Genomic DNA, 12,240 nt, shown 5'->3' with positions numbered 1-12,240 from the left:
TATTTATATGCATTTATAACTTCCTACAGTACTATCACTAGCTAATATCACAAAGCACAATGTACTCAGGGTGAGGTTCATCAACCATGAGGATGGATCTCAACCCACATTTCCAGTAAATTCTCTGGCCTTTCAAATACGTGACTTTATGCATTCAGTAAAACCCATAGAACTGTACAACACAAAGAGGGAACCCTAATGTAAACTTTAGTTAATAATAATGTATCAATATTGGTTCATAAGTGTAACAAATGTACCACTCTAATGTAAGATGTCAATAAAAGGAGAAACTGTATGTGGGGGCGGGGGGGGGAGTAGGTGAACCATCTGTACGTTCTGCTCAATTTTTCTGGAAACTTAAAACTTCTATAAAAATAAAGTCTATTACAAAAACTAAAATTTTTATCTGACTTCTTATCAGATGTGATTAGATTATATTTTTTTAACCTCATAATGTGGCTGGGACAAGCAGGTACCAGGATTAGAAGTATCACCTCTACTATTTTCATATTATTCACTTGTAGATTGCCTTCCCATCGTCACTTCAGGACACCTCAATGTGGAATGTGACATGTGACTCCTTACATATGGCCTTAATCTATTTAGAAGATATAATATTTTCTTCCCATACTCCTGGGATATACACTCCACTTTGGAGACTGTGGGCCTTATAACTGCTCAGAGAAAACTAGAAAATCAATTAAAAAATCACTTCGATGCTTCAATATCAAAGGTGGAGGATGGCAGAGCTTTTTTGAATGAATGGAGCCTGTCTCTCCACTAAGGCAAGCCCTGAGGCTGAACAAGGATGTCTGGAGCCACTACTGATAGTTCTCAGGGGAGCACTAGCTCAGCTACCAATAACTATCACCAGGTCTGGATGCCACATTTTCAGAGGCTCACTGACAAACTGGAAACTCATTCAGAAGATGTATTGAAAAATTAAGCTCCAAGACAAGGTGGGGAGGAAGGAAGGAGGTATAGGGAGAGAAGTATTCCAGGGCTCCTTTTTGGCAGGTATTAATGTAAACACCAGAGTCAGCCAAAAGGTAAAGAGGAGACCCTGAGAGAAAGGACAAGAGCCTCTGCTGTCCCACTGGTTCTCAATACTTTTCATTCCTAACTCCCTTTGGAGACATCTCCAGCCCCGAGCTAAGCTTGACCACAAAAGATGCTCTGTGCATGAAGAAGCAGCCCCTTCTCTGAAGCCCATGTGCTATTGCTACTTCTTGCTGCTGAGATGAATAGTAGGTGGATGGGGATTCCAAGGTTTTATTGTCGTCTTTGAAGCTACCCAGCCCACGGAGGTCTCAAGAAGATGAAATTGAACATATATATTTAAAAGCACTCTTGGCAAACAGTGGAGACTCAGTTGCTTGCACTGTGGGAACTCAGTAGAGGAGAAGACCCAGGCCTCCACATTGAGCCATGCCAAAGAGTAAAAATCAAACCCAAACACAACTGTTCCTGCCAATATTGCCATTTATTTTGAAAGTCTTGTAAATATAGAATCCAAAGCACAGCTGACAAGTGCCCTGCCCAAGGCAGCACAGCCGCAAAGCAAAGATGTTTCCTTCGTACCCCACCAACCTGGTGTCTCATGAGAGCCCCAGCTCTGAAAAACTGCAGATGACTGCACCTGCCACGTGCTTCTGGATTTTCTCCAAGGACTCAGAAGGGAGCTGCCTAGCTGCAACAAACATAGCACAAACAACAGTGCTTTGTGTCTTGTTAAATGTTCTGTAACTGGAGCTTAATCACGCTCAGCTCTCTGGTGACATTTTGAGACGCCCAGCTGGAGAGTGGCTTGCCCTCTCATTGCACAGCCTTTCCCCAAAGCCCTGTTTACAGAATTCAGTTACTCAGAGCACTGGCAAAATGACAAGGCCTTAGCTGAGGACAGAGGAAATTAACATTACAATGTCTGTGAACTTCGTCTCAAAAGGAAAATCTAATTTATTTTGCTGGGCAGACAACTCCTTCTTAGCTCGAAGGTTATGGATTTTCCTAAGGAATTATTAGGTATTAGGAATAGACATTGTAGTTCAGACAGGATCAGGTACATAATCTGCAGGGCCTGGTGCAAAATAAAAATGCAGGGCCTCTTATCCAAAAAAGTGGGAAAAAGGTGCCACTGTAGCTACTAAAATATAAAGCTTTTTCTTCTGCAGTCTCTCTCTTGACCTATCATGGTATTTTTATCGGCTTTAATTTTGCACTCCCTTGGGCCTGGGAATGCTCATGGGGCAAGTGAGACCCTCATAAGTACCCGGTGGCCCTGCCTGTGACTCAGTGCATGAAAGCACATGACCAACCAGCTACCAGACTAAGGCAACATGCCCCAGCTAGGGGCAGAAAAGTTGAGCCAGGCATCTCCCCTCCCCACAGGCTCAGCACCTGAATGCACTCCAAGGGGACTGCAACCTCTGTCTTGGGACATTATAGGTACCCAGGGGTGGGCAAGAGGCTCACCCTCACTGAGTTACCCATTGAGCACACCATGGTGCTGCTAGCCTGGGTTCCCTGAGACGCTGCTAGGTGCACATGCCTGACACTGAAACTCCCTGTGCCCAGGTCTCCACCAGGGGTGGAGGGTGGCAGTTATTGCTGGGTGGGAATGGGAAGGGGGAGGTTAGGAATCCCAGGATGCCAGACAGCAGAGGAGCAGGTGGCTGAAAACCCCTCCAGGAGAGGTTGGAAGGCAGCAGGAAATAGGACTGTGCATGAGCCAAAGATCCATGTCCTCAGTGCATGTTACATTGGCTTGTTAAACTTTACTTACAAAACACAAATCCTAAGCTAAAATTATTAAGGGTTTCAAGATGGCAACCACAGAGCACTAAACCCCAAGTGTCCCCTGCAACCTGTGTGAGTGCATGGGTCACATGCCCATCAAATGGCCCTGAGTTTACACCTTACACGAAAAGGAACAATTCTGATGTCTTTTGCACCGTAAGTTGATATGTATTTGTATGGTTTTGACATATATATGTTATATATGTAATATTTATACACTTATACATATTACCAATAAGAAAGGCTTTATATGTGTTTCCCTTATTTCAACTTTTACTTCAGTAATGAGCTAATCAGCAGAACTGAAACTGAAGTTAACATATGTTTTCTATTTAAAAGACTTTTAAGTGGAAGGAAATATATTGAAGTGTTAATAGTACTTCTCTGTGGGTAAAGATGTGAAAGGTAATTTTTACATCATTTTCTGGGCATTGCAGTGTTTTCTACAATGACTATGGATACATGGATTGCTTCGATAATTAGGAAAAATCAATAAATGTTATTTTGTGAATAAAAAAATGTATTTTACCTGTAGGGACAGTACATTCCTCCTTGGACTTTTCTGCTAAAACGAGTGTCATCTCTTTGTTAACTTTTCTTAATACCTCCTGGATCATATGAATTTAAAAATTTTCCAGAAGTTTCTGAAGCTACAGTAAGTATAGGTCAAGAGTCATTTTCTATATTTAGCTTATACTCTGGGCTGCTAAGTCAAATTCCTGCGGAAGGGCTCTAGGATAGTTCCTGTTCCTCAGCCACTCTCTCCCTGGGAAGAAGGAAGGTTTCCTTTCTTGGGTTCTCACATGTTTCTGAAGGGTACATACATCTCTTTGGAGACCAACATCTTCTCTTCCTGGCCCACATCATGGCTGATAAAATACAATCCTTTTTACCAAGTTCTGCTAAATTTCAAAGTGCTCAATTACTGAGATGACCTCCTATCTTTGGGGGTCTCTAAATGTGGCCAGGAATTTTGTGAGCTGTCATTATGAGAGAAGCCTTCAGGTCTGAAATTTGATTTAGACACCAAGGAGGATTTCCCCCAAAGATTTAAAACTCCATACATGACAAAAGAAAACTCTGTTCCAGTAACTGTTGGAGTGTATGTTTTCCCCTGCCGGAGCCCCAGTGCTGGAGAGAAACCAGGGTTCAGAGGGTAAACAGTGGGGCTGGCACTGGGTGGGTGTAGGGGCTGACTTCTCCTGCTGCTCAGTAGACAGGCAGCTCTGCACTGACAGCCAAACAGCCAGAGGCTTTACTTCCCTGTTACAGTGAGCCCAGCCACACAGAGCCTGTGTCTCAGGGCCAAGCTGAGCAAAGACTTGGGAAAACAACTCCACACAGGTCATCTAACACACACCAAATGAGCTAATGTGTAAATTGCATTTTCTTATTCTCAGGAAAACAATTTCTAAGGAGCGTTTTAAATGTTTCATTTCCATGTGGATATTTATGTGCTGGATTTGCTGTTGTATGAAGATAATAGTGGTTATGTTTTCTATTGTCTTTCTTGAGAAGGTGCACCTCAATTTGAGGAAAATCAAACTAATGAAAATCTAGACTTACAGAACTGAGAAAGGAAGGGGTAGTTATTGGCTTCATCAAAGCCCTACATGTCTTCCAATACTTAGTTCTCCTCCTCTCCACCCCCAGCCTGTTTAATGATTTCCAACCTTTCAATTTACACTTAAGTGCTTAGGAAAAAAACACCATTTGGGTTTATCTGTAGTTTTACATGCTAATGCCATAACGCAAGTTTCCAAAGCCAAATTCAAAATAGCTCCTGCATACCTGAGTTTTTTTGTTTTTGTTTTTTAAAGTTGACCAGTAAGGGGATCTTAACCCTGACTTGGTGTTATCAGCACCACGCTCACCCAGGTGAGCAACTGGCCATCCCTATATAGGGATCCGAACTCATGGCCTTGGTGTTATCAACACTACACTCTCCCAAGTGAGCCATGGGCCAGCCCTCCTGCTAAGTTTTTATTTCAACTTCTGAAGCTCCTTTTGGGGGAAGAATAGACTAACTATTTATCACAATTCCTTCAAATTCATCTTCTTTCCTTCCCTATCTGCCTAGCTATAGCTTTCATGCTGGGGTACAGAATATCAGTTCTATTAAAGAAGAGAGAGAGAAATTAGCAAACACTTTTTGTCTTATTCTATTTCTGACAATTATTTTCATTTATTTTCTGTTCCCTATTATTATGTAAAAACCTCCCAACCTATTCATAGATACTCACATCTAAATTTACCATAGTTGCCTCTCCCTTAGTCAATGTTAAATCCTGGGGCCTTTTCCCATTGGGAACATACAATTTTGGTCCTCGTTCCTCAAAATATTGGCAAGTCTTCTCATTCTCTAGTTACCAGGAATACCGACTATAATAACTTAATAAGATAGATTAATCTGACTATGCCAAAGAGAGCCTTTTAAAACTGGGTAAGGTCCAGGGCGGTCGGTGGGTGCTTAGTAAATGCTTATTTGGTAACAGACACATGGCAGAAGTCACAGGCCTTTCCTGCCAGCTCAGTCATCCCGGTCAATGCCTGCAGGTGCTACAATGCCCTACCCGCAGACCTAAGGCCTCACGCTGCATGTGCCATATTGTACCTCAGGCTGCAATGCCTTAAGCTCTCAGAGACTCAGCACTTGGGTCTATGGGGCAGAGAACAAGGGGAAGTTTCTAACAGCAGCGGCTCACCACCCAGCATCCCAGGGATCCTATGAGCTAAAAAACTTAGAGTCAGCACTGTGGGGGTCTCTTCATAAGTACAAGTTCCTAGGCACAGACTCTAGGGACAGTGTAGCTCAGTGGAATCCAGCCGTGTCCCCACAGTTAATACAACTCAGCTTTACTTGTAAAGCACTGCTTGCAGAGAATATTGCTAGCTTTACTGGACTCAGTGGAGCGAGGCGTACCACGATTCATGGACCAAATCTCACCCTCTAGCAAGCGGCAGGAATCTGCCAAGCCCCAGTCTCCATTCATTGATGTGAACTTCCAACACTCACTCGTAGAGCTCTGAGAACTGTTTGTGGAGAGAGACGGAGTTGATGTCCTGGCCTCGCAGCTTGAGTTGGCCCCAGTGCTCCTTTAGCACTTCCAGCTGCTTCCGCAGTATCAGAAACAATCTTAGCAAAGCAAGGGACATCACTGCATCGTGTGGGCCCTCCAGCAGTTCGGAGGCCTTTGGGCTGCTTTGGATTTGACTTCTGAATCCTGGCATTTTGAACAAATCTGGCTGAAAGCATTACAGAAATCTTTCTTTATTGACCATGGACAGATACAGGATAACTTTTTACATGCAGCCCATGTGAAACAAAATCCTTGGAGAATGCATTTTCTCCCCAGGAGGAATGGCTTACAGGCCTGTAGCACATGCAGAGGTAAGAGAGGTTGAGCATCCTTCCTGATCAGACATACAGAAAGGATGGAAATGCCTCAATCTCAGCTTTCTGTTTGGGTCTTGAACCATTCATTTTTAAAACTCTCTTACTTGCACACTGTCTTTTTATCTGCTTTTAAATTGACCCTTTCCTGTTTAGCCTCTGCATTCTGGACGGCATTCTTCAACAACTTGAGATTTAAGTCTCCACCATGGTAGAGCTATAATACAACTTCTCATTAGGATTTTACCCACTTTATGGATAAGGAGGTGGAAACTTAAGTTTATCCCATCTCCTGTTCCTTCACCTATCTTTTAAAAATTAGGCAGAGATCATTTTTCTTAATTTAAATTTATTAATAGGCAATTTTAATCTGAAATCATGATTTGTTCATTCATTCATTGATGCTTTCCTTATGTAAGCATTTGTTGAGCAGCTGCTATTAGCCCTGGAGATGTAGAGGTATTCAGGCCCCTGCCCAATGAGGGAGGATGGAGAAGTTGACAAACCCAGGAGATATTAAGACAATAGGATAGTAAAACTTCGTGTCTGGTTGTGGGGTATGACAGAGAGAAGTCAAATATGGTGCCCAGATTTTTTGGCTCAGGCAACTGGACAGGTGGCAGTTAATTGACAGGGATTACAGGAGGAAGAACAAGTTTTAGTGGGGCAAAATGTCTCTGTGATGGGACATACTGTCTCTGTGATGGAACAAGAGGAGATGTCCAGGAAGCAGTTGAGCACCCGTGTATGAATCTGATAGGACTGGGATCTGGGCTAGACATAAAGATTTTGGAGTCATCACAGGTAAATGTTATCAAAGTTATAAAAGTAGATGGGTTTACCTAGGGAGAGGGTGAGGAATGGAGCAACGCAGTGAACAGAAATATGAGGCACCCCTAGGCCAGCTGGACTGTTGGGGTAGAATCTGGATTTCTCTCTTCTCTAGTCATGTGACTTTGGCAGGGTTACTTAACCCTTCTGAGCTTTGGTTTTCTTATCTATAAGATGAGAATAATTAAAATACCTACCTCATGAAATTATTTATTAAATAAATTAATACATGTAAGGCACTCTGAACAGACCTCAACTCATGGGCAATAAGGGTATTAATAGTATTCAGGGCTGACTTATGGCATAGGCAGAGAGGGCACAGTGCCTAGGGCTCACAAATTGTTTTAACTTATTTTAAAATCAGAAAAAAGAAGCTTTCGGTTAAATAAAATTCTTTGATATGTGATATTACAATATTTTTCTTTATACTAACACAATTGTAAAATATAACTTTTAATGTTCTTTCTGTTTGTTTGTTTTATGGAGGAAGGGACCCACAAAGACAAAACAGCTAGGGCCCATGAAAGTCACATGTGGCCCTGGTAGTAGTAGCAGTGGGACAGACCCTGAAAAGCAGCATTCAGGGATTGGCAGAGGAAGAGGTCCCTACAGAGGAGCCTGAGGAGTGGCCAGTGATGTTGGAGGAAAGCTAGGAGAGAGTCACACTGTGGAAACGCAGGGCAGACAAGCTTCAAGAAGGACACCGTGTCAAATGCTGCAATGTGGTCAGGGAGGAAGGGGACTGAAAAGTAACCAGGGGATTCAGTGGCAAGGACCGTGGTGCCCTTGATGAGCGTGGATTCAGCAGTGAGATGGGGAAGACGGCGATGTTTGGAGGGGTGGATGGAAGGTGAGGAAATGAGATGACAGGTGTAGGCATCTCTCAGCGAATTTGGTTCTGACAAGGAGACTATTTAAATGCAGGCACCAGCTAGTTTATGGCATCCGAACATGTCTCTGCCTGGTTCTCAAATACATTGAACAGAATTGTTCAAAGTTAGGATTCTGGGCAGGCAGTGGCTCTAGTACCTTAGAGCTTCAGAGGGATAATTCCAGAGGAGGGAGTGCTTGCCTAGGAGTCCGTAGGCCAGTTGAGGGATGTGGAAAACAGCCCAGGCCTGAGACGTTCATGCCCCTCTGGCCCTTCCAATTCCAGTCCTAAATGTATGACTCATAAGGAAAACATCCGGTTGGAGCACTTGTTTCATTTGGTTTCAATGGACCTCCTATAACCTCTGTTCTATTTTTAAAATGAAAAGAAATAGATATACCACTGGGATCATGGGACTCAGTGATAAGAAAATACTCTGGAGTGACGTTCACAGACCACCCCTGCTTCACTGTTGTTCCCGGGTGACATTAGTACAGTCCTGGGACCCACTGCGAGAGGCTGTCAGAAAGATGTGGCTTTCTAATCCATATCCCAAACAGGAACGTCCTTCAGTACAGCGCAGCACTGCCGATTATATAGACTGTTCACTGGGAATACCTTTGGTGTGCCTTTGTCCAGTGAGGCCTGCCGTCCTGCGAGACCTGCCACCATCACATCATAGCTGCTCAGCAGCACATCTTCCATCAGCAGTAGCATGCCCACCAGCTCTCTGTGAGCCACCTCACGGTCACCATCACCCAGCCCACAGGGGCACAGCTGAAAAAACAAAAAGCAAAAAACAAAACTCTCCCATTTTGAAGACTTCCATGTATCTTTCACATATGGTTTTAGGGAAGAAGACTAGGAGTAACTGTATTTAGAAGCCCCACCCTCTTGACTATAAAACCCCAGAGTAACATTTTTAGCTTGAATATATCAGACTTTTGGCTCTGTATGGGAGTACCAAGTTTCCCAGCACTTACAGCAGATCGGCACATGGTGAATATATAGTGTGACATCAGTTTTCCTTTAAAAATATTGATATAAACAAATGTAAGCATAGGGAAAATACTGAGGGAAAAAAACTAAAATGTGAACTGTGATTGTCTCTTAGTGGTAGGACTGGGACTACGATTGATTTTTTGTTTAACCACTTTCACTATTTTTCTTAAAAAACAAAACAAAACACAAAACACCTTTTTATTTATGGAGAATTTTGAACATATGCAAAAGCAAACAGAAGAGCTCCGATCACCCAGCCTCAACAACCATCATCCAATGGCCAGTCCTGCCCCACTCCATCCCACTCCCCACCTTTATGTTATTTTGAAGCAAATCTATGGTTAATTTGTATGTTATTCTTAACACTTTTCTATTTTTTATACTTTAAAAAATAAAAATACAACAATATTTACTTAAATAATCAGGGGAAAACATATAATAATTAGAAGAAATAAACGAAACAATTTAGAAGAATTAAAATATTGGCAATGAAAAACAAAACAATTAAAATAATTTCTCCTCTTAAGTCTTGCTTAACAAGTTTCTTTTTCCCCCCTGTTTATAGGCAGGTCAGGAGTCACACACCTCTGAGCTGCCAGCCTGGGAGTTTTTCTAAGAGGCCTTGGCCACTCTCCCAGGTCACTACTGCCATGTGAACTTCAGCTGAGTCTATAACCAAGGACAAGACCAGCTGAGACCGTGATTCTCTTCTGTCACAAGGAAACATAACTCACCTTATGGCACTGGGTTTACAGATTCATAATCAAACACCCAGCGTATTTCATAAATTATTCATCACTGCACAGAGTACAGAGGATCTGACCTTTGGACCCAATAACACCCAGCTCTGCAGTCCGCATTCAGTTCTCTCTGCAACAAGAGAGAAGATCTATCCTACCTGCATATTATATATTCCAGGGTATCTGGGCTGCTACTTGTAACTGGAAATGGTCCTCCATCTTCCAAAAATGTTCTCCAAGGGAACAGCACTAATGCCTAAGAGAACCAAATAATAAACATGATAATGCTGTACTGTGTCCAGAAGTAATAGGCTTCTGTATATGAACAGAATATCTGTGTCTGCATCCCCAAAACACTATTGAATGATTTATTTATTATATGGAAATTCTTCTTGATAGATAGTAGATTCTTCTCAATAGAGAAGATAGTAATAATTTATTTTTTTAATTGTTTTTTCAGCCAACGGCAAAACCCAGCAGGTTACTTAAGGTTGCAATGTAACTAATCAGCACGACCATTCAGAAGTTCCAAAACAGTGTAACACCAATGAGACATATTTATAGTCAACAAAGTAAACTTACTGACGTACTCTCAGGATTAGGAACCTTGAAAAGTTGCCCTTCATTAAGACTGTGTTCCAATTTTAGGTAACAACTCAAGACAAATGCTGCAAGGTATTACATGCAGATCATGCTCTTCTCCACATCACTGCCCAACAGCCAAGGCATCCCACTCCTTGTGGTACCATGTGCAGCCCTGGATCTAGTGGGCCTATTCTACTGACCCCATTCTATACTTCCAGACTTGGTGCTGGCTTTTGTCAGTTCCCGGAGTTGGAGCTGATTCTGGTAGCAGGGAATCAGGACACATGCATTCACCTAATCCCATGCAACACCCAAAGGCAAAAGAGGCAGGCCCAATAGTCATGGTCCAATCCTGGCTTCTGGGTCACTGTCTTGTAGCTACAGAAGTTAGAAGTATGGGACTAGCTTGGGGTTAGTGTTGGTGTCACTTGGCTTAGCTTTCTAACATCAGAACATTAAGTTGGAGAGCTGGGTTTGTAAGGTTGTTTTAGAGGTATGCCCACACATTTGATACTTCTCCTATCAAGAGGTAGAGCTTAATTCTCCTCCCATTGAGTGTGGGCTGGACTTAGTGACTCACTTCTAATGAAGAGAATATGACAACCTGAGATTAGGTAATAAAAAGACTGTGACTTCCATCTTGGGTTCTCTCTCTTGTTCTCTCTATGATTGTTTGCTCTGGGGGACACCATTGGCCACGTTGTGAGGAAGCTCTATAAACTTGGAAGTGGATCTTCTGGCGCCTACCAACAGCCTTAGGAGTGAACTCGGAAGCAGATTCTCCTCCAGTTGAGCCTTGAGATGACTGCAGCCCTGGCCAGCACCTTGGTTGCAGCCTCATGAGAGACTTTAGCCAGAACTACCCGTCTAAGCTGCTCCTCGATTCTTGATCCTCAGAAACTAAGTGAAATAATGGATATTTATTATTTAATTTGGTAAATTTGGGGGGTAATTTGTTACATAGCAATACGTGACTAATACGGTTTGTGACCTGGTGCTGCCAGGACTCTCCAGTAGTCTGACTCTGGCTTTCCTGAACCTTGAGCTCTTCAAGTAGAAGGAGGCCTGTGAGCAACAGCAGTTGCCAGGATCACATTCAACAATACATGTTGTAACCAGGACTATTCAAAACTCAGCTACTGACCTAATTATGTATTGTAATCGCTATCATTCTTATTTATTAAATGGAAAAAACGAAGTGTTAGTTTTGCTGTTAGCTGTGAGCAGAGAGGCTCTTGTCCTGACCAGCCTGTTGAACATTGGGAGGCAAAGACCCTGACTGGGATTAACAGTTGTCCATGGGGGCCCAGACGCTCCTATGAGTGAGAGTGAGTGAATGAGTGAGGGAATGAATGAGTGAGTGAACAAATGAGTGAGTGAATGAGTGAATGAGTGAGGGAATGAGTGAGTGAATAAGGGAAGGAGTGAGTGAAGGGGAGCCAACGAAGACTGATGGGCATTAAAGCATTAAGAGCCCCTGCAAATATTAAACCAAATGGAAACAAAAATGACAAAATCTCCTACATACACACACCTTTCATAGGTATGGAAATACCTCTAAACACACCTGGAGACTCCATGGGTCCAGAGGCTGGGGCAGGCTGAGCTGTGAAGCAAAAAAGCTCTTCACAAGAGAGTTGCCCAGTGGCAGCGACCCATGGTACATGCCGTCTGTGACAGACTGGTAGGCGAGGACATCTCCAGCAGCCAAAAACATTCTTCTACCAAAACATGGGGGCAAATTTCATTAAAAGCAGTTACTTAGGGGCCGGCCCGGTGGCACACTGGATAGTGCGCCGCTTGGGAAGCGCGGCGGCGCTCCCGCCCGAGGGTTCGGATCCCACATACGGACCGGTTCCCGCTCACTGGCTGAGCGAGGCGCGGGAGCAACACCGAGGGTTGCGATCCCGTTGCCGGTCCCCGGTCCGGTACGGGGGCAACACTGAGGGTTGCGATCCGTTGCCGGACACGGAAAAAAGACAAAAGACAAAAAAAAAAAAAAAAAAAAAAAAAAAAAAAAA

General features: G+C 43.2%; 1 pseudogene; it reads right to left on the bottom strand.

Moving 5' to 3' along the window:
* LOC103594223 overlaps window positions 1-9,867 on the bottom strand; it is a 45,081-nt pseudogene extending 35,214 nt beyond the window's left edge.
* Between the last annotated feature and the right edge of the window lie 2,373 nt (window positions 9,868-12,240).

The sequence above is a fragment of the Galeopterus variegatus genome, unplaced genomic scaffold, assembly GCF_000696425.1.
Source record: "Galeopterus variegatus unplaced genomic scaffold, G_variegatus-3.0.2 Scaffold1507, whole genome shotgun sequence".
In the NCBI taxonomy this organism is placed as follows: domain Eukaryota; kingdom Metazoa; phylum Chordata; class Mammalia; order Dermoptera; family Cynocephalidae; genus Galeopterus; species Galeopterus variegatus.
The sequence above is the reverse complement of the archived record's forward strand: the minus strand, read 5'-3'. Positions and strand labels throughout refer to the sequence as shown.